Source organism: Mesoplodon mirus, assembly GCF_964341445.2.
Source record: "Mesoplodon mirus genome assembly, chromosome: 4".
In the NCBI taxonomy this organism is placed as follows: domain Eukaryota; kingdom Metazoa; phylum Chordata; class Mammalia; order Artiodactyla; family Ziphiidae; genus Mesoplodon; species Mesoplodon mirus.
The window spans coordinates 43,943,001-43,964,208 of NC_138979.1; the positions used below are offsets into that span (position 1 = coordinate 43,943,001).

General features: G+C 42.6%; 1 pseudogene across 1 annotated transcript; it reads right to left on the reverse strand.

The window, feature by feature from the left end:
* Positions 1–1,738: 1,738 nt before the first annotated feature.
* Positions 1,739–2,076, reverse strand: LOC309802684 (peptidyl-prolyl cis-trans isomerase A-like; annotated as a pseudogene). Its single transcript has one exon. The product of its transcript is annotated as a peptidyl-prolyl cis-trans isomerase A-like (transcript).
* Positions 2,077–21,208: the final 19,132 nt, after the last annotated feature.

The window sequence follows — 21,208 nt, forward strand, 5'->3', positions numbered from 1 at the left end:
AAATAAAGCAATCACCATTCTGTCAGTTTTCTAGCTTGGCATTCTTTCAGCTGATTTTATATCCAGCAGTGCGGCTGTCGACAGAGCCTTAGCTAGGCTGAGCTACCTGCAAACCTTTCCAACGTACCTCCATAGGAATATTGGAAACTCTTTTCTGAGAGAGCCTGCATACTATAAAAATCAGAAAATGTGTACATAGCTATTGAACATGGAATGGAACAGAGTTTCAGGACCCCTTCAAAGCATGCTTTTATAAAATAGCTTGCACACATGGAGAAAGAAATCCCTTTTCTAAAGCTGCTTTCCACAGGCCCTCTCTCTCCTAGCTCAAGCTGCTGACCGGCCCTTCCACCCCTCTGTGTGTGTATGGGCTTCCCATGCTCCTGCCCCTTTGCTTTTTCCATATATAAAAGTCAAACACTCCTACTGCTGTTCCTTTTCTCTGAAAACACTTGATCCGTGAGTTTCACAAACACTCTGTTTTCAAGTTGTGGAAAATTGAGGCACAGAAGAGAGAAGTGATGTCTTTAGAGTTATTCATGGTGCGGAGGGAAGGAGAGCTGCCTTAGAAAATGCTCCCTTAGGAACCAGACAGAAAGGCTTTCATGCCACTTAGTGCTTGAAAAGAACCACTAGAAGGGGCCAGTGTGGAGGGCGCTTGAGGACGAATTTGACAAATACTGCAGAGTATAAGGTTTTGTTTTTTCCTTTCTGAAAATCATTTTTCAGAAAATAAGGAGTTTTCTTATAGCTATTTAGTCAATACCAAATTTCTTTTGAATGCCTACTATGTGCTAGACAATGCTCTAAACCAGGGGTCAGCAAACTTTTTCTGTAAAGGGCCAGATAGTAATATTTTGGGCTTTCCAAGTTATACAGTCTCTGTCACAGCTGTTCAATTCTGCTGTTACAGAGCAAAACCAGCCATAGACAATACACAAATTAATAGACCTGACGGTGTTCCAATAAAACTGTTTATAAAACCTGTGTTCACAGATTTGGCCCATAGGCCATATTTGCTGATCCCTGCTCTAGGCACCGGGGATACAATAGTTCAGAAAACAGTATCCTTGCCTTCAAAGAATCTACATTCTGATATAAATTCTACTTTAAAACCTAAATTTTTACCAATAGGCATTTGTGGTTTGGGCTAAGCATTCAGCTACAGTATCATACATGGATTCAAAACAGGCCTAGAGGGGAGTGAAGATGGCCTGCCCTACAAATTTGTGTGAAGTGACCCAAAAAGTGGCTCTAAAAAGATGTCAAACATGCTTATGATGAGTTTTATTAAAATTACTTCACGTAACGTGAAATTGGCAAAGAAGAAATATTTGTAAATTGGTAATTCTAGATTGATTCTGTGGATGTTATTTAAATATGTATGTGAATGAAATTAAAATACTAGCTTTCTCTAAGTAGAAATTTGACTATTTAATTCACATTCTGGAAATCGTATATTCAAGTTGGCTAAAATACTTTTTGGGGACCCTCTCTTTGTGGAAATGGGAGATGCCTTCTGTTTCATGGCCTGAGCTATCATCCTCTTCTCATTCCTTTTTTTTCTGTTTAGTTTTTATTTCATAGTCATAAAGTTAATTTTGCAATCCAGCTAAACTTGGAGAGGGATGAGGAAAATATGGAAGCCAAAGAACTGCAGTGGGAGTACAAAGATTATAGGATATTTCAAGCAGATGGGGGTGAAGGGGTGCTCTCCTGAGCAGAAAGAATGGTCTGGTGGTTCAGATAAAACACAAGTCAAATTTATTAGATTTGTCCACAGTCAGCAATGGTGATCTTCTTGCTGGTCTTGCCATTCGTGGACCCAAAGCATTCCATGGCTTCCACAGTATTCATTCCCTCTTTCACCTTGCCAAAGACACAGGTTTGCCATCCAACCACTCAATCTTGGCAGTGCAGATGAAAAACTGGGAACAGCTTGTGTTGGTTCCAGCATTTGCCATGGACAAGATGCCAGGACCCATATGCTTCAGGATGAAACTTATCAAATTTCTCCCCATATATGGACTTGCCACCAGTGCCATTATGGTGTGTGAAGTCACAACTCTGGCACATAAATCCTGGAATTACATTATTCTGTGAAAGCAGGAACTTTTATAAACACATCCTTTCTCCTCGGTGCTCAGAGCACGGAAATTTTCTGCTATCTTTGGAACTTTGTCTGCAAACAGCTTGAAGGAGACACAGTCCAAGGGCTCACCGTCGATGGCAATGTCGAAGGACACGGTGGGTTGACCATGGCTGGACAGTGGGAGAGGCTCCAGGCGGCAGCGTCTGCAAGGCCCTCTTCTCATTCCTTGATCCAGCTTTCTCCCTGCTTCTACTCTTGCTCCCATACCCCCCACATTCCACTCTCTATAAACCTGTCGGAGTGGTTATTTTAACATAGAAATCAGATCATGTGCCTTTCCTGCTTAGGACCCTCAAATGGTTTCCTCCCACATTTGGAATACTATCCAAAGTCCTTCTCCTGGCCCACCAAGGCCATCAGACCCTGGCACTCACCTCCCTTTCCCGCGGGTTTCCCACCTTTCTCTCCTCCCTTACTCTGATCCTGCCTCACTCACCTCCTTGCTGGTCTTTGACTCAAGGCCTTATTTTGCCCTCTTTCTGCATGATGCTTCCTCAGGTCTCCATGTGACTGGCTCCCTCACTTCATGCAGGTCTCTACTTGATTGTCTCCTCAGGCCAACTGCCCTATCAAAAGAGACCCCTAGGCACTCTCTGTCTCCTTGATCTGCTTCTTTCTTTTCATAGCACTCATTATTCTCTGCCTTTGTTATGTGCATTATTTGCGTATTTGCCAGTCTCCCCCACTGGAATGCAAGCTCCATGAGGGCTTTGTCCTTTTTTTTTTAAAATGCTGAATTCTCAGTGCCTAGAATAGTGCCTTGCATATAGTAGACAGTCAATAAATATTGAATAAATGAATAAATAAGTGAATGACTATATGCTATCTATTGAGTACCAGTTATGGACCAGGTATTATTCCTGCTTCTTCAGTGTATATTGTTATGTAACTTCTTTTGCATATGTTAGTTCATGTGTGATATAGAATGAATAGATCCCACTTTAGTGCAAGTAGATTATAAATGTCATTTGAGGGTATAAAATCAATTAAAAGAAAAAAGAACCTTTATTTGCCTTGTGAGTCTCTACATAACTGAGGCATAGACTTTGTTTTATCTTTGGTTAAGTTCCCCTTTTCTCGGTATTCCAGGGCTGATCAACCTCTTTCTCTCTTCCCTGAGGGTAATAAGAAAATGTATGAGTTCTCCCCATGCTTTCTGCATTTTACGTGCAGACTTCTTTTTCAGTTCTCTCTGTAGAATTAGGATTCCCTTAATACATTTTTTTCAGGGATTTGCCATCGGTTTGGATGCCCAGGACAGGGCAATTAATTCCACAGTGACTAAGCCCAAAGCCCTAGTATGACCCCTCCTTTGACCTAGAGAACCCTTTGGATTGTTAACCTGTGTTTCTTAAACTAATGTTTCCCTCAATGTTTGCTACTACTTTTTGCTTTAAGACTCAGACATGTGGCCTGAATTCACTGACTTATTTTATTTCAAAATTTCATTTGGTGTCTATATTGAAGTGTGCTGATCTGGAGCACCTGATCAAAAGCTGGGACCTTAGCTATGAGCTATGACAGTCGCAGAGCTCAAAACTGGCATATAATTTCTTCTTTATCTTGAAGAATTTTTGGCTGGTGGCCGAGTCCCTTTACAGAGAAGGTTGTGTGTGGTACGGTGACCTCTTCATTTGATGCTCCCTTTCCTCTGTCCCTGTGCTCACTTCATCCTTCATCCAGTTCATCCCATTGGCAGCTCTTCCCATCTCAGCATCGACCTTTGCCTCCTCCACATGTTCACTTTTTTTAAAAATTAATTTTTATTGGAGTATAGTTGCTTTACAATGTTGTGTTAGTTTCTACTGTGCAGCAAAATGAATCAGCTATACATATACATATATCTCCTCTTTTTTGGATTTCCTTCCCATTTAGGTCACCACAGTGCACTGAGTAGAGTTCCCTGTGCTATACAGTATGTTCTCATTAGTTGTCTGTTTTATACATAGTATCAATAGTGTATATGTGTCAATCCCAATCTCCCAGTTCCTCCCACCACCCCCCTTCCCCCTTGGTATCCGTACATTTGTTCTCTACGTCTGTGTCTCTATTTCTGCTTTGCAAATAAGATCATCTATACCATTTTTCTAGATTCCATATATATATGTTAATATATGATATTTGTTTTCTCTTTTTGACTTACTTCACTCTGTATGATACTCTCTAGGTCCATTCATGTCTCTACAAATGACCCAATTTCGTTCCCTTTTATGGCTGAGTAATATTCCGTTGTATATATGTGCCACATCTTCTTTATCCATTTGTCTGTCGATGGACACTTAGGTTGCTTCCATGTCCTAGCTATTGTAAATAGCACTGCAATGATCCACGTGTTCACTTTGAATGATCACATGGCCTCTCTGTTGTCTTCTCCTTTCCAGGCGTTGTTTTCTCACCTTCAGGCTCATTCAGTTATTTCATGTTGATGCTCCCATCTTCCAAATGATGCCTCATGCTCTTCATGTGAGTCCAGCAGTAATCTTGATGATGATTCCCAAGTCCATGAGGGATTCTTTCACCCCATGGGCCAGGCCACATTCTAACTCTATGGCTTCCTTTTTTCATATCTCTTTGAAAGCTTTCTTTCTGAGAAGCATGTTGTTTTGAACTCGTTCATTCCTCCTCTAGTGTGGGCTTCAATTATTTGGAATCTCCAATACAATTTCTTTTTTAGGTACTCTCAGTAAGTATCCTACAAGTAAGTTTACTTGCTCTTTGCACACAGATGCCACTAGTATTTAACTTCTAGAAAAATGTGTTTCTGGGATGAAGCAAACCTTCCCCACACCATGATATCCTGCTTGTCTCTGGCTCTTGCTAAGATTTGCCAAAGGAATACTTATGCCTCTGTGTTCTCATCAAGATAAGGTGGCTTGGGCATAGGAGATACAACTTTTTGGATTTTAATGCTGACTTGGTCATTGCCATTCTCTGCAGTTTTTGAGAGGTAATGCTTTTTGGGGCTGAATTACCTTCTCAGCAAATGTGCCATTAGAAAGGGCTAAGTTTGCCAAATGAGTACTCTTTCTTTTTAATTTGACAGATTTTCCTTAGAGTTTGTTTTAAAAATTATGAATATTGTAGCAATGTTTTCCTTAGATTTATCATGAAATGGTAAATGCTTGCAAAAATTTTTGGGACATAATGCAGAAATGTATAAAGATGCAGCACTAAAAACAAAAGAACAAAAACAATTCAATCATAATTTCACCACCAAGAGGCAGACACTGGTAACATTTTGGCATTTTTTTCTTTCATCATTTTTCTAATTTGATGATGTGGTTCAGTGCAACTCTTTCTACCAAAAGTTAGCAACCCACAAATGGTATGATACTAAGCATAAACCTTGAAGAATTTGCCATTGCTTAACACTTTATTTTTATAATTTATTTATTTATTAAATGATAATGCATTTTATGTTTTAAAAAATATTTATTTATTTATTTGGTTTTGCCGTGTCTTAGTTGCAGCAGGCGGGCTCCAGGGCTCCTTAGTTGTGGCTCGCCGGCTCCTTAGATGCGGCACATGGGCTCCTTAGTTGTGGCGTGTGAACTCTTAGTTGCAGCATGCATGTGGGATCTAGTTCCCTGACCAGGGATCAAATCCGGGCCCCCTGCATTGGGACCATGGAGTCTTATCCACTGCACCACCGGGGAAGTCCCTTGCCTATCACTTTAAATACACATTTTAATTCAAATCACTTCCCTTGTAGTTGGAGTAGATATCAGTGCTGGAAGGGATCTTACTCACTTTCCAGTCGGACTGCTCCTAATTGATGCTCCTAAACTATCTCCCATAGTTTTCCTAGAAAAAGCCAGAAAATTTCTGTTTGCTGGGCTCTGACCAATGCTCTGTATTCTTTCTCCTGGAATGAGTTTCCCCATTGCCTGTAGGTTTAAATGATTCCTTCTCTCACGTGCCTTTCCTAAAGCCTTATTTAATCCCTTTGTGTAGATATTTTTGGTTTATTCTTTCATCCTTTCATTTATTTATTCATTTCAGTAGGACAGTACTCTGAACCTAGAATACAATGTTTGTGAAAGCTTGATGGTGAGTGAAATTTTCTATTTTAAAGATGATAGCAGTTTTCTGTTTTTCAGAGGTAGAGATTTTATATTATGGAAGACAGGAAGACTGTACTCTTTCTTTTTCTTTTGGTCTGGGGACTCTGACATTTTACTATGCCTCTGGTAATGCAAAGGTAAAGTGCAGATCCTGCTTGGAAAGGACAAATTGAGACTTCATGGACTTTGGAGCAACGATGGCTCACACCAGGTTTTATGGGTGTTCCTTGTTGTAACTCCCCTCTGGTACTCCCAAGCCTTGGGTAAAACTCTGCTGAACAAGACAGTTTGCCTAAGAGCATGTGTTGGGAAATTAAAGGAGAGTCAGTGTCCTCACTTAGGAAGAATTGGCACTGAGGGTACTCAGGTGGCCTGGAGAAGCTGGCCATGCCAAGCAGTGACCCACAGAGAAGCCTAGAGTATTATTCCAGATCTGTATGTGACAAGTGACAGCCAGATGACCCCTGTGATACAAATATATCCCTCAGACCTACGTTCCCCCCCACCTAGAAATACATGGGTAGGGAAACCAGGGTAAAGACTGGACTTTGTAGGAAGCAGGATAAAGAAGAGCAAGGAGGTTACACCATTGAAACAAGGAAACAAAAGGAAAGGGCATTTCCAGGACAAGAGAATGAAGACTGCTTGTATTCAACAAGTATTTGTTGAGCACCTGCTGTGTGTTGGCACTGTGCATTGGCACTGGGAATGCAAAGATGTCTAAGACACAGTTTCTGTCCTGATAAAACTCACAGTAACATGCAGTGAATTATCTTGATGGTAACATGAAAATACAATACCACAGGGCAAATGTAATAAAGGCATGTACATGACACCACTTGACTATGAAGGATGGGACATCTGACTCTGCCTAAGAGGGTGGGAAGGCTCAGGAAAAGTTCAAGGAGGTGGTGAGGTTTAAGCTGAGTCTTAAAGGATGAACAGGAGCTTAGACAAGATGGTGAAATAAACTTCAGGCAAAGGGAAGAACGTGAGCTTATATTGAGGTATGAAAGAGCATGGTTTTGCGGGGAGGTGCAGTAGTTTAGTAGAGAGGAAAGTAGAAAACCTGGTTGGAGTGGGGAATTAGGGACAGGGGACAGGTGGGAGGAGTGTCTAGAGCAGTAGGCAAGAGCTTATATGATACACTAAGGTCTTTGCCTTATATGTACATAATGAAGTATAAACTTAAAAAATGTATGCCAGGGAGTTACTTGAGCTACTATGCCTCTAAAAAGAAATTATTCTGTGCCAATATGAAGGACGTCTTAGAATCCCTAGAAACAGAGCCTGAGATGGGGATTCTTGTATAAGTGATTTATTGAAGGGGGGCTCTCAGGGGAAAAAATACTTTAAGGCAGTGAGGGAAGTGGGATGGGGCAGGGGAAGAAGCTGGTCAAAAATGTGGTTTCAGGAAGAATCTGGACTCAGCTTGATCTCATGGGGAGCTCTGGAGCATGAACTGCACCTCAGAGGTTGTCCTGCCACTTCCAAGGGGAGGATGGCATCCCAGGCATCTCCAGATAAAGATGGCTCCATCAGATGTTGATACTCTTCTAGAAAAGGGTATGAGTGTGAGTTGCTACCAGTCCAAACCTACAGCATTTGGGGGATGAGTGTGTCAGTCTTAGGGGACCTGAGTGGAGTTCCAAAAGCAATGGCCGAATAGGATGGATCAGAGGATCATCCTGCTGGAAGTGGAGGAAAAATTGGGAGTTTTCAGGAAAAGTGTGAGATGTAACAGAGAGAGAGAAAGGAGTGGATTTAAGAGATATCCTTGAGGTAGAACTGATGGAATTTGTTGACCAATTAATATGATGGTAGTTGAAGAGAACAGGTTCCAGGGGCCATCTTAGTTTGGGGCTTAGGTGACTGGGTGCCTATTGTCTGGGTACTAATCTCTCCTTTAGTGGTCCAGGTGAGGGGTATATTTGAGAGTAATGATGTTGAGTTTGGATTTGCTCTAATCAAATTAGGGTTTCTTGCCAAATATCCAGGGAGTAATGATTAGTGGACAAGTGGAAATACATTGCTGTAGCTCAGGACAGGGACCCGAGCTAGAGATTTTTAGACATCATCAGGGTGAGTTTGGCAATCCAAGCTGAGTGGTAGATGAGATTGCCAAAGGAGAGAAAGACAAAACAGATAATGTCGTAGAAAGCTCTGCAGTGCTTTGGACCCAACCTGCTCATTCTAGTCCCAGGCCCAGTTTCATCAACGAAGAATTAATGGACTGAAAATGACAATGATTGTTCTTGAAATTTTAACTTGGAAGTTCCTTGGATAGTGAGAGATATCAGTAAACCATTGTTTTACTCGTTCTCCTCCCAGCCTGAAGTTTCAACCAGGAGTCTGAGTGTCAGGCCCCTGACCTGAGACCTTATCTGTTCCTTCCTCTTAAGGCTGGTTGTGTGGGATTCCAAAAGGTGTGTGCATGTTTCTTCATGAACCTCCTTTCTCCACACATTTCTGGGTGGGTCTGAGAGGGGTGCACCCAAGCAGATCTTTATAAAGGGTGGAGTTATACTTTTACCCACACAGCCCTACACACCTCAGCCTTGGTGATAACAGGGTAGGAGAAATTTCTTCTACGTCACCAGCCGTTGTAGTCTCCAATGTTATGGATTCCCAGAGTATTTTGGGGTGCCACCAGGCTGTCACTTGGTAAATCAGATAGGTAAGGCAAAAACATTTGGGCCTCAAGTTTTTGATTTGCCAAGTAAATATGGAAATGGTGTTAGGATAAGGCTCCGTCAATTCTACACATTTGGGCAATGGAAAGACAGAGTTCCATTGACTCAAAACTTTTGCCTTCTTTTTTCTAGTGTACCAGACAGCCCTACTGATTGTCCACCTGAGGAATGCTATTGCCTTTAATTTCTAATGGGTTAACTAATACTCCTAGAGGATGTGATGGAGAAACATACACTCTGGGTATGTTCAGTGTTACACTGCTCCACCTCAGGCAGCTGACAGATGGTGATTTATACCATAAAATATTGACATATTCTGATGAAGTACCCTGTTATTGAGACATTTTGGCAGACTTAGTATTTCCATCTCTGTGTAACAGAAACATTTTCACTGACGTTTTTAAGTTATACTGCTCTATTGTGAAAAATGGCATTTTTCATTTCTATTGAGGTATAATTTACATACAAGAAAATTTGTTAATTCTACATGTACAGTTTGGTGAATCTCCCTCACATCAAGACACAGAACAGCTCCATTACCCTAAAAAGTTATATCCTGCCTCTTTGTAGTCAGTTCTCTCCCCTGATCTCCAGTCTCAGGCAACCACTGATCTGCTTCTGTCACTATAATTTCACCTTTTCTAGAATTAAAAAATGGCAAATATAAGGGAAAAAATGACTCTGTTAACTTAGGTGAAATATCAGCATTCCTAATCTTAAGAAAATCTGCAGATATACAGGATTTTATACTCATATGGATTATGTCTTTTAGAAAGTAAGCAAAGAGAGAATGGTGTATTCAATAGATGTGGCCTTTGGTCAGCAGTGGAACAGGTTCTTCTTATACTCCTGAAGTCAGGTAGAGAATTTTGTTTACTATCAGGATAATTTAGATAAAAAGCATCCAGGTCATTTGTGTTGCAGTGATTTTTTTTTTAATCTGGAGATTCTGACTGATTAGCCTTCTTCACTTAATGAAGGTTGTGTAATAACTTGTCTTATGGGGTCCTGGGATATGGAGAGGGTTATTATTAACCAAACACATACACTGGGGATGGAAATTCAGTTGGTTCCTAACTTCCATCTCTCGAGTTGGAATGGCTCTTAGGAATAGCTGCCTGGGTTGCATGGCATGGTGGCCACAGGATTCCTCTTCCTTCCTCATTCACCTGCCCCCTCAGCATACAGTTGACTGGAATCATCTCTCATCTTATTCCCACCATTCCTGGGTCTCCTGTTCTCCAGGGTGTGAATGGCAGGATGGGTGGGAAGAAGGAAAGGGTAATGAGAAGGTGGCTCTCTTGCTACTCCTCCACTGCTGGGGCTGGTTGTTTTGGGGTTTATCCCTTCTCCTTGAAGTTTCCTCCACATCAGGTCCCACTGGGTTTTCACTCCATGGCCTCCACCTGAACCCCAGGCTGAACTTCTGTGATGATGAAATACCTAGGAAAGTTTAGATCTTGACAATCCCCCAACCTTCTGATTGTGTCTCTGTCTGGACCTATCTGGACCAGAGAGATATGTTTGTGTGGACTTGGCCGGGAAGGGTAGGGAGGAGCAAAAGAAATGGATTTACTTATGTATTTTGAGCTAGGCTTGGCTTTGTGCTTTAATGTGATATCTCTAATTACGTAACTGATATTTATTGAACAGCAAGTATTGCACTGGGCTTCATTGCCCTTTTATGGATGAGGAAGCTGAGGCTCAGAAAAGTTGACTTATCTGAGGTCTCACAGCTGGTAAATGATGTCTGTTTTCTATCTCTTTTAGGGAGAGACCCTGTTTGGAATTTGTAGGTGGTAACAATGGAAAAGGCCACCTTTGGAGTCCAAAGAATTACAGAAAGAGGGTGAACAGGCTGTTGCCTGGGAGTTGGTGTGAGCCCTTGGGGCTGCAGCATGCAGAGGCAGCCATATGACCTCCACCCTTTGCCCTCTGGAGAACCCTCACATCTCAGGTTTTCTCTCATTCCCTATCCCAGGAACCATTGTTTTGGAGCTGGGGAAGGTGGGTTTTTGGTCCCACTGCCTGGCAGGTGGAGGAGGGAACCCCCTTCTCACTGCTTTGGGGGGCACCGTGTTTCCAGAGACACAGTGGAACCCCAACTCCATTCCCCTGTGGCATCATGGAGAGGCGTGGTTATTACTAGGCTCCTTAGAATGAAGTGTCCGACTTGTGCTCAGTTGTTTCACACCATCTGAGGTATTGGTTGTTGGTTAACACCCACTGATTCTGTTTGCTAGAAATGCAGCCTGGATCATCTGAACACTGAAACATTTCTTACCTTTGTTCCCTTCAATGGTAAAGCTAGGGTAACCCTCTCTACATGGGGTTGGTGTAGAAAGCATTACTGTCTAACCTGGATATATGATCATTTCCTGAGTTAATTAAGCACATTTGATTGCACAGCAAGTTCTCACCTGTGAGTTGGTGTTGCATTAGGCTGGGACTTCTAACAGGGTGTGATCTATGATGTAAGCTAGGCAGGCAGGAAAGGCCCTTTGTCATGCCTTCACTCCTTCCTCTGAAGTTTGTTGGAGCTCAGGGGTTGGGAGGAGGGAAGGCAGCCTGCAGAGATACAATGGTTAGCCCTGCTCTCACTTCTTCCCATCACTTGGAATTTGGGATAATGGAAGGGTGGGCACCTGAGCAGTAGGCTCAGGTAGTATATCATGATTTCTAAGTGCTGGGGCAATAGTGCTGTCTGGCTCTTATGCATTTCCATATATTGGTTTCTTTGCCTTGTGGTTTAGAAAAATATTATATCACCACACTTGTGGTGGCTTCAGTGGCATTCTATGAGGGCAGGCACTCTCTTCCAAGAGGCTCTTGCTCTCTTTCATGGTCTGGTGCCTGTGCTGGTGGTACGAAATTTGGGACCTCCATTCGGGTGAGTAAGCAAGGTGCCTGGGGTGCAAGCTTTAAGGCAGTGCTCACTCTAAGCGACATGCATGTACAGAGTTGGCACTTGCATGACCCGAGGATTTGTAAGTCCAAGGAATGATCCTCAGAAAAGACACACATTTCATTAGGACAGGGAGAGAGAAGCTTTGAGAAAGCAGACCTGTTTCTGTTGTCGTTGGCATGGAAAATAAACTGTAATCAGCTGTCTCTGGTCCAATTTGAACATTTTAGTTTTCCTGAGGGAGATGTCAGCAGGTACAACCCACATGCCAGGGACTAGGGAGATAGCAGCAACGATGCTAATTTGAAAATACTTCTGTGGCACTTAGCAGGGTGTGATTTTAATTCATTTTTTGTCCCCTGATAATCATAAAGTGCTTTCAGCCTGTGAATATCCATTTTTGACCAGCATGCTCATACTTCATCTGGGGACCACATTTAATGGCTGTGGTGGTGATGGTGTTCATAGGGGAATTGTGTAAGGTACAGATATTTGCTTTCTGGAGAGAAACATGCCACCGATACTAAATCACATGGCTATTCTGTACAAGGAACTGTAGATCTGAATACTTGCCTGTATGCAAGTATTGTTTGTACACACATGCACACACAGAGCCAATATTTGCATAGTGCTTTGGGTTTATCCAGGTTTTATTATCATCATCTTATTTAATTCTTGAGATAATTCTATGAAATTTACTGGAGCCATTTAGAAAAAGCATAATCCATGCTGGATTGTTTGAATTCTATTTTTGTCACTTAACTAGCTGTGTGACCCTGGACGAGTTACTTAATCTCGGAGCGTCAGTTTCCCCAACTGTAAAATGAGGATAATCATGCCTACCTTATAGGGCTGTTTAGAGGATTAAATGAGCAATACATATACAGTGCCTGGCACAGTACCTGGTTTGTGGTGGGAACTCAGTAGATGCTGGTTCTTTCCTCTTTGTGTCCCAGATTGGGGTCAGTGCTCTTTTCACTATAGCATAGTTGTCTCTGTCTTGACAATCACTCTCTGAGTTTTGAGTGGCTGATTACATAAATTATTCTCCCACAAGCCTAAGTGTGGTAGATCCCTCTTAGCGAGAAATCTGCTTGGTTTGCAAGTGACCCAGGGTAAAAGGGTATTATCTGAGATTTTTAGATTGAGGTCTAGAGGGCTTGGCAGGAAATGTGGGCTGGGCCAGGCCAGGGCACTTCCCCAAATTCTACACTTGGCCAGTCTGCCACCCTTTCTCTAGCTGGTGCCTGCATTACGCTTACTCAAGGAGGGGCCAATTGGTTGCCTCCTGCAGCTGTGTTATGATTCCTGGTGGCTTCTCTTTCTGAGTGGACAATCTTTATTTTTCTTTTATTTTTTTCCCATCTCTTCATCTCCATCCTCCGTGCTCTTTACCTGGTACCAGAGACATTCCAACTGCTTCCCAAGAGTACTGACTTTCTCCTGGCGGCCCTCCACCCATCAGGACTTGTGAGCATGAGGAACTCGTTCTGTATTCCTCTTGTCGTTGCCTCACTCAGGACTAGGAGATGCTGTCTGATTTGCCAAGTCCAGAGAAGACACTGGAGATTCTATTCTTTAACCCAGAGGGGTGTCAAACAGTGGAAATCCTCAGCACCATCTCAGGTTATTAGGGGCTTATTGTTTAGATGGAAAAAACTTTCCACACCCCTCAAGCAGACCCAGTTCTGGCTCTGGGACGAGTGGACTTGGAGTCAGGGGATCAGAGTGTCTGTCCTGGCTCTGTCATTCACTAGCTTGGAGTAGCCATTTAACCTGAGTCTCAGTTTTCCTTATATGTTAAATGGGAAGGAAACTAATGACCCAACAGGATTTTTATTCTACATGAATAAAGAAAGCAGGTAGATGAAAAGGCTTTCACACTGAAGAAAAAGGCATTAATATTATGGGCCACTGCAAGCTCCCTCAATTGTCTTCATGCCTAGGGTGTGAATTTTGGTCAGACTACTCTGGCCCACATCTCTTGGATGCCGACATTCTTTCCTCCCTGCAGCAGTTCTGAGGGGGAATCATAGGATCACCTACTATGTTCAGAGGGGATGTGAAAATCTGACCACAGACATGTGTGTGCTCCTTACCTCTGCTAGTTGCCCTCTCAGTTGAGGCTCATGCAGGGAACGGCCATGGGAGCCCACCCTGGGGATTTGAACATGGCTTTGTCTTGGGCTTTCAGGGACTCTGCTGGGGGGTCCTCAGGATGTGGGGCTGGAAATGCAAGGAGAGCCCTCATGCAGAACAAGTTTAGAGAGACATTAAGGGACAGTGACAACATCACTACAAGTCCAGATTCAGTGTCTCTCATTCTTGAAGCCCACCAGCCACCACTGGGGAACAGGCAGAGCCTGTTAAGTTTCTTATTAATTTGTTCAGTGACGAAAGAGCTGCAGGTCACGCTCTTCAAAGTGTACTGTTTCAAACTGGTAAAAGCCTAGCTGTTACAGGCAGAGAATCCGCAAGATCTCTTTTCTCTTCCATAACATCACGTCACACTTTCCTTCCCCTCTCCACTCACTCCATCTTCCTCCAAACTCCCTTTTCTCTCTAATGATCTCAGCGGCTCATGACACTTCTGGGGAGAACGTAGGAAGTAGGTCCCCTGCTGCCAAATCCAACCTCTGGGTCATTTATTACTTCAGAAGATACCATGCTATTAAAGCACTAAGGCTCATGTTTCCCCTTTTACTTAAGGAACAAATTCCATCATAGTCAAGGCACACAATTAGGTGTATGGGAGCAGGGCAAACACCCAATAAGACCAACCCTCATTTAGTGGGAGTTCTGACGGATGCCAGCGATTACTTCTTGAAGTAGCAGCCAGGCAGCGTTGGATTTGTATCTCCCTCCCTCCCTCCCTCCTTCCTTCCTTCCCTCCCTTCCTTGCTCTCTCCCTCCCTCCCTTCCTCCTTTTCTCTCTTTCTTTTTTCCCCCTCTGCACTCCCACCCCCCACCCCTTCCAGCCATCAGACATTTCTCCTAAGCATTGGAGACCGAAAATTCTGGAAAAATGTAAAGAGCAAGAGGGACTATCTTTTTTGCCCCTGTAAGCATAAAATGACTTAAACAAGGGTCACTTTAAAAGATAGAATAATAAGAAAATGCAAGGTCATTCATTCTAATTAGCCTTTAGATAGCACTCAATTAAAACTACTAGAATATTTTGGGGCAATCACACTTTTTCTTCATAGTATTAAGTACATCTTTAAAATAGAGCAGTTATTAGTCAGTCTTTTTTTCATTTATTCCTCAAGAATGTTAGAATTATTTTTACCCCTGAGACAGAGTTCACTAGCATGGCCAAAACTGCAAAGAAATTGCTGGTGTACTCCCCCAGGGGGCTGTTTCCAGACCCCACCTTGACCTCTGTGAGATTTCTATGGATGCTCTGTGCTCTTAATGACTGGTCATCCAGGGATAGGTCAATCAAGTCTCATGCTGTCACAGAGGTAAAAGGACCAGCTGGGAAGCTATTTGTATCATTTTACAGAGAAAAGTGTTAAAGATGGCAAAGTATGAGGGCTTTGTAAAGATAGCTTGGGGGAATATTAGGGCCCATACATATCTGACCTGGCTTATGCTTTGAGACTTCACTAGATACCATCCCTTCTCTCATGACAAAGTCCTGTTCCACTAAACACCCTGTTTAAAGCAATTATTGTGGACCTTGTATTTTTCATCCACTCTTGCTCTTTGTGTCACCCTATTCCTGCATTTATGCAGCTCCTAAACTTTTCTTAGCTTTCTTCTGCATTTCTAGGACCAGCCAATGGATGGGACTTCCCTGGTTTTGACCTTTGCCTTGTTTTCGGTTGGCCTCATGCTGGTGGTTCTGGTCACAAGTGGCCCAAGACTCTCCTAGCATTGGTCCAGCCTCCCCTGGTATTCCTGATGGGCAGGCCAAAGAGTGGTGCTTTTAGTGTTGACTGCTGTGCTTTTTTTAATGTAGTGATTAGAAATCTGCTCATAGGAATCTCCACAAGGGATTTCAGTGGTGAAGAGTATCAGGACAGGTGACTGTTCTTCCATATTCCAGACTACGTTCCACTCCTGTGGTGTTTACGTTGTATAGGCCCATGCAATTTAGGGTTTTGTAATTTTTAGCTCTTCCAGTATCATTTTGCCTGGCAACAGCTAGTAGGTCAGCTCTAACTACAAAGACCGCAAACTCAACCAAAATCATAATCTCCCCAAATGTTGTGCTTTCCTCCTATGGTTTTTGCAAAAGGGCCTCAATTAATGAGTGAGGTGTTTGTGAAACCAAATTCTCTCATTGCAGACATGACAAGCCATAATTCGTAATAACAGAACTACCTTTCTCCACTTGTCTCGGCCTGGAGTGAAGGCTCTGCTGTGATTTATTACTTTGCTGCAAAACCTTTGATAAGTGGCCACCAAATGGTTCCTCATTACTCAAAACTCTTCCAATTCCTTAAACTAAACTCCTCCCCAAACATCATACAAGCTGCTTGTGTTCTGGGGGAAATGAATCAGGGACCTTCTTGCTAAACTATTTGGCATAAAAAAATATCATAAATGAGAGAGGAGAAAATCTTGTTTGCTAAAGGGCTGCTGGGTGAACTGCCTCTTGGCCTTTTGATAGCATCTTTGAAATGGAAATGGCCAGCTGCCTGACCTTCTGTTCAGTGACCCTTTTTGTACAAAGTCAAATTGCAGCCGCCTCACAGCAGCAATTCACCTATGGACACAAACAGGATTTCCATTTTTTTTCTAACCTTTTTTTCCTGGTGCATTTATTACCGTGAACATTTTTTTACTATTCACGTAAAGGACATCATTGGTAAAAAAAGGAGCCCTTTGCATCAAAAGGTTTGTAACTCATAATGATTTCAAAATACTAGGGAATTGTCTATCTTTAATTCTGCTTTCTATCTGAGCCTTTAAGTGTATTGTAATGTGAAAAGGCCAGTGAAAAGACTATATTCTGGAACAGTTTGGGGTTGTTAATGTTCCTACTCTTTTCTTGCATTTGAAGGGAAAAAATAGTCTTGATCTTATTAAAAAGGGAAATTATCTTCACCTCACTGTGAACAAAAGGAGAAAAGACAAGTTCTGTTTATGTGATTATGGTGAATGTAAGAAAATAAATACCTCTATGTGCTTTCTGTGGAGCAGTGCTGAATTGGAATTAGGAGTCTGCCTTAAAAAGGAACCAGGCTGCACTGTTACTTCAGACTATATTAAAGCCTGTGGCTGAAGATGGAGAAAAAGAGGGAGACCTTTGAACAGCCCCCCTTACCCCCCAGTGCTTCCTCTCGCTTCTCCTCCTTAGTCCTTTTCAAGCCTTAACTGGGCAGTGCAGAACTTCTTACTTAAGGCTGTGCATCAGCACACTGTTGGGCTTGGAGAATGCTCAGGACCTGTACTCTAGGGCTGGGTGTCTGGGTGCTGCTCTGCCTCAGACGCCTCCACTAACAGGACCCCTCCAGGCTGCTGTTCTACCTCCCACCCACTGGAGGTCTGTGGGTGCCTGTTCTTCATGGAATGGGTGGGCTGAGCCTCACTCAGTGGCAAACGGGAAAACTCTCTCTCCTGGGCTGGTCAAGGAAGCTGAAGAAGCTGGAGTAGGGGCTCAGAGAGTTTTGATGGTGATGGCGAGTTCTGATTCAACAAATATTTATCAGGCCCCGCACTGTGAGCCTGATCCGTTAGCTAATTCCGTCCCAGAATAACTGTGGGGGGTTGCATCCAGAGAGTGACAGGAGCAGATTCTGGGGACAGACAATCCTTGGTTTGGATTTTGGCTTGGCCACTTGCTAGCTATATGACTGTGAGCACATTATTTAGTGTCTTGAAGCCTCAGTGTATCACTAGTAAATTGAAGGCTAATACTTGTCTCATGGGGCTGTTGTGAAGATTAGATGAAATGATGTATGAGAAATTGCCAAGCCCAGAGCTTGGTCCATAGTAACCACTCAGCAAAAATTCCTTTCTTCTCCTCCTTCCCACTTAACAGGCAAGGAAATGAAGGAATTCACCAGACTGGGATTTGAACCCAGGTTTTTTTTTTTTCTTTTCACCCCCACAGATGCTCCCTGTCTACATGGACCCAAGCTACTCCCTGTGAACTTTTCATCAAGGCTTGGGTTTCAAATAAGTGTCTTCTGCTTTGTTACAGGCTGAAATTGAACAAGTAATGATTACAGACACACAGACAAGGGGAAAAAGTGAGAGCATTCTGTTCTATTCTCTGCTTCTTGTGGAGACTATTTCTCTGTACCATATAGAGTTCACACCCTGTCAAAAAAATAAAATTTAAAAACCTCTCAAATAAACCACACTACAGAAAACTGAAAAATATTTCTTTTCCCCTACTAATCCTTAATCCGTTCACTTTAATACAACATCTTACCATTTACAAACAGCAATATTCCATTTGCATATCTAGTCTTACTGAAGGCAAACCTGATTTTACAAGTCATAATCACAGCATATGTGACAGTTTACATTCTTTCATTAGTGTTATATCATAAGCATTTTCAGGCTGCTGTCTTGTCTTCATAATTTTAATTTTCATGATTGTAAAATGTCCCATTCATTTTATATCATCAAACTTACCCATGTAGGTCACAAATTTGTGTAGGTGATCCATGCATAGCAAGAAGGCTAAAAGCACTTGTATGGGTGAATACTCCCATCTGCCTTTAGTCATCATAATTTATATGATGGTAAATAAATAATCCACTGTCCCATGTAGAGGGTGAAAGGAACATGGAGACTGAAGTTTGTGCAAAACACAAATTATAATGGCAAGTTTACAGTTTGGAAAGCCCCTGTTGATCTTTTACTTTGCTTTTCTCTTTTATTCAGTTTCTTTTAGCTGACTCTAGGCAGAGTAGCAATAAAGACTCCTTGCTTACTGTGGTTCATCAGCAGTATCTAGTGCCAGGAGTCCTGTTTTCATCCTGATAACCATATATCAAAGGGCTCAAATACATTGGGCTGTCCCTAATAGAGATCTGAACTTTCAGAGGCCTCACTGAACTAATCTGTGACCCTTGTGAGTCAGGGCCATTGTTACTTGTGGAACACAATCTTTCTGATCCCACATGAGGAAGCATGTTCCTTGCAGAAAGCAGGTAGGAGTCACACCTTTTGTGTGCTCCTGCCCTGTGTTAAACTCAAATCCTTGGCTACCTGAGCTTCTATACCTCTGACTTTATGAGGGCAAATCATTTGATGAAAGTAAATTCTTGTATGGGTCTTTGGCGACTACCTTTAGAAAGCTGGAAAATGTTTAAAAATTTCCACCAGTATGATTGAATATTCAAAGCTTTGTATTTCACCTGTACGGTCAGGCGCTTTACCCATTTCTTGGACTGACTAAGGTCTGAGTTTATACCAACCCTTCTCTTTGGCCCTGTGCCAGGCACTTAGTGGGTTCTCAGTGCATATTTATTGAATGAATGAGTGAAGTTAGAAGTCTGGACAGTGGTTAAGTTCATGGATTTGCTAATACCTTTTCCATGTACTTATTATTATAATTGTGGACTTAAAATATTTTGAAAAATCAGAAATGCTGAAAAGTTTTGGAAGTATGTGGATTTAGGTCCCTACCCTGCAACTAACTCCTTGGACAAGTCATTTCACTTGGAAGGACCTTAGTTTTCAACTCTGTAAAATGAGGTCAGCAGAGTGTTAGTGGGCAGGGCAAATATCCAGGTGTTCTTTCTCCGAGGCCAGCACCCTTTCTAAACAGCTGTGCATTTCAACACATCTCCACATGGTCATGAAGCAGCATTGGATGATCTCTACATCTCCTTCTAGAGCTAACCTTCTACAATGCCAGGATTCAGTTACTCAGCATCCAGACTCTGGGCAAAAGCAGCAAAGACAAGCATGTTCAGTGTAGGCAGGCATTTGGGTAGATGTTAGTACTACTGTGGGTGTTGTATGTCCAGGCTGGGCTGAGAGAATGAGTTGGCTCTCTCTTCTCTCAGTTATCTTGGGGAGGGAGACTTATCAGTGTTCATGCATTGACTAAATATGCCAGCAAGACTGATTTTGGACTCCATTATTTCATCTTTAATTTGAATCCTTCTTATTGTATATCCATCTGCCTATTTAACACTTTTACTTGGATCTGCAGGTCTTCTTCCACAAAAACACAAAACAAAACCCCCCAAATATCAGGTCTTCTTTGATTTTTCCTGTCTTAGCGAATGCCACAACTATCCACCTCGAAGACTAAGACAGCACCCCAGGCATTATCCTTGATGGCTCCCTAAATTCATCACCAATCCTCCTCAATTTTTTAAAGCCTGTTGTAGATGTCTGACTTTTCTCTACTTCTCCCAGTCTCAAAAGCTGCCTCCCTAGTCTGAGTTAATACAACTTTCCCCTAAACACTGCAGCTGCCTTCTAACTAGTCTTCTCATCTCAAACCTTGTCTCTCTCTGATATGTTTTCCCCATAAGAGACAGCAGAAATGTCTTCCAGATTAGAAATTGATCACGTTACCCACCCTGCTTAATCCTCTGTATTGGTCAACCACGGCATTTATAATTATCAAAATTCTTAAGATGTTCTAAAAGGCTTATATAGCCTGGCCCTTGCCTGTTGACCCCTTGATCTCTGTTCTCCATCCTCGTGGACCTTCTCTAATGCAGCACCGTCGTCTCCCGTGGGAGACTGCTCTCATCCTCGCTTACATCTTAGCCCACACACTCCCTCTTCTGGGAAGCTTTGCCTGACTCCTCCCAATCCAAATATGTCCCCTCATCCCCAGCTCTCAAAGGAAAATGGGCTTTTCCTCTGAAGAACAGATGAAGAAACTGAGGCTTAGAGACATTTGGTTTATGTGTCCAAAGTTAAACAGCTAATAAGCAGTGAAACTGGGACCCAGGATCCCAAGACCAGTAATGACAGAACCAGGATTCAGAACTGTGTTCGATTCTAATTGCTCTACTGCTGACTACCATGCCAAAGATTAGAAACAGGTTTCATGTTACATGATAATTTTGACTTATAGTGCTGCCTACAGTGCTGTGGTGAAAAGGTTGCATCCTTTGCAATGGAGAAGTCTACCATGATTGATTAATGGTGCCTGCCATGGGTGAAGGATTGGAGAGAGAAAGTGCACAAGACAGTCATTTGCCCCATGCAAATACTATAATGCACATTTTTTTTTTTTTTTTTTTGTGGTACGCGGGCCTCTCACTGTTGTGGCCTCTCCCGTCGCGGAGCACAGGCTCCGGACGCGCAGGCTCAGTGGCCATGGCTCACGGGCCCAGCCGCTCCATGGCATGTGGGATCCTCCCGGACCAGGGCATGAACCTGTGTCCTCTTCATCGGCAGGTGGACTCTCAACCACTGTACTACCAGGGAAGCCCTATAATGCACATTTTAATACTGTTCA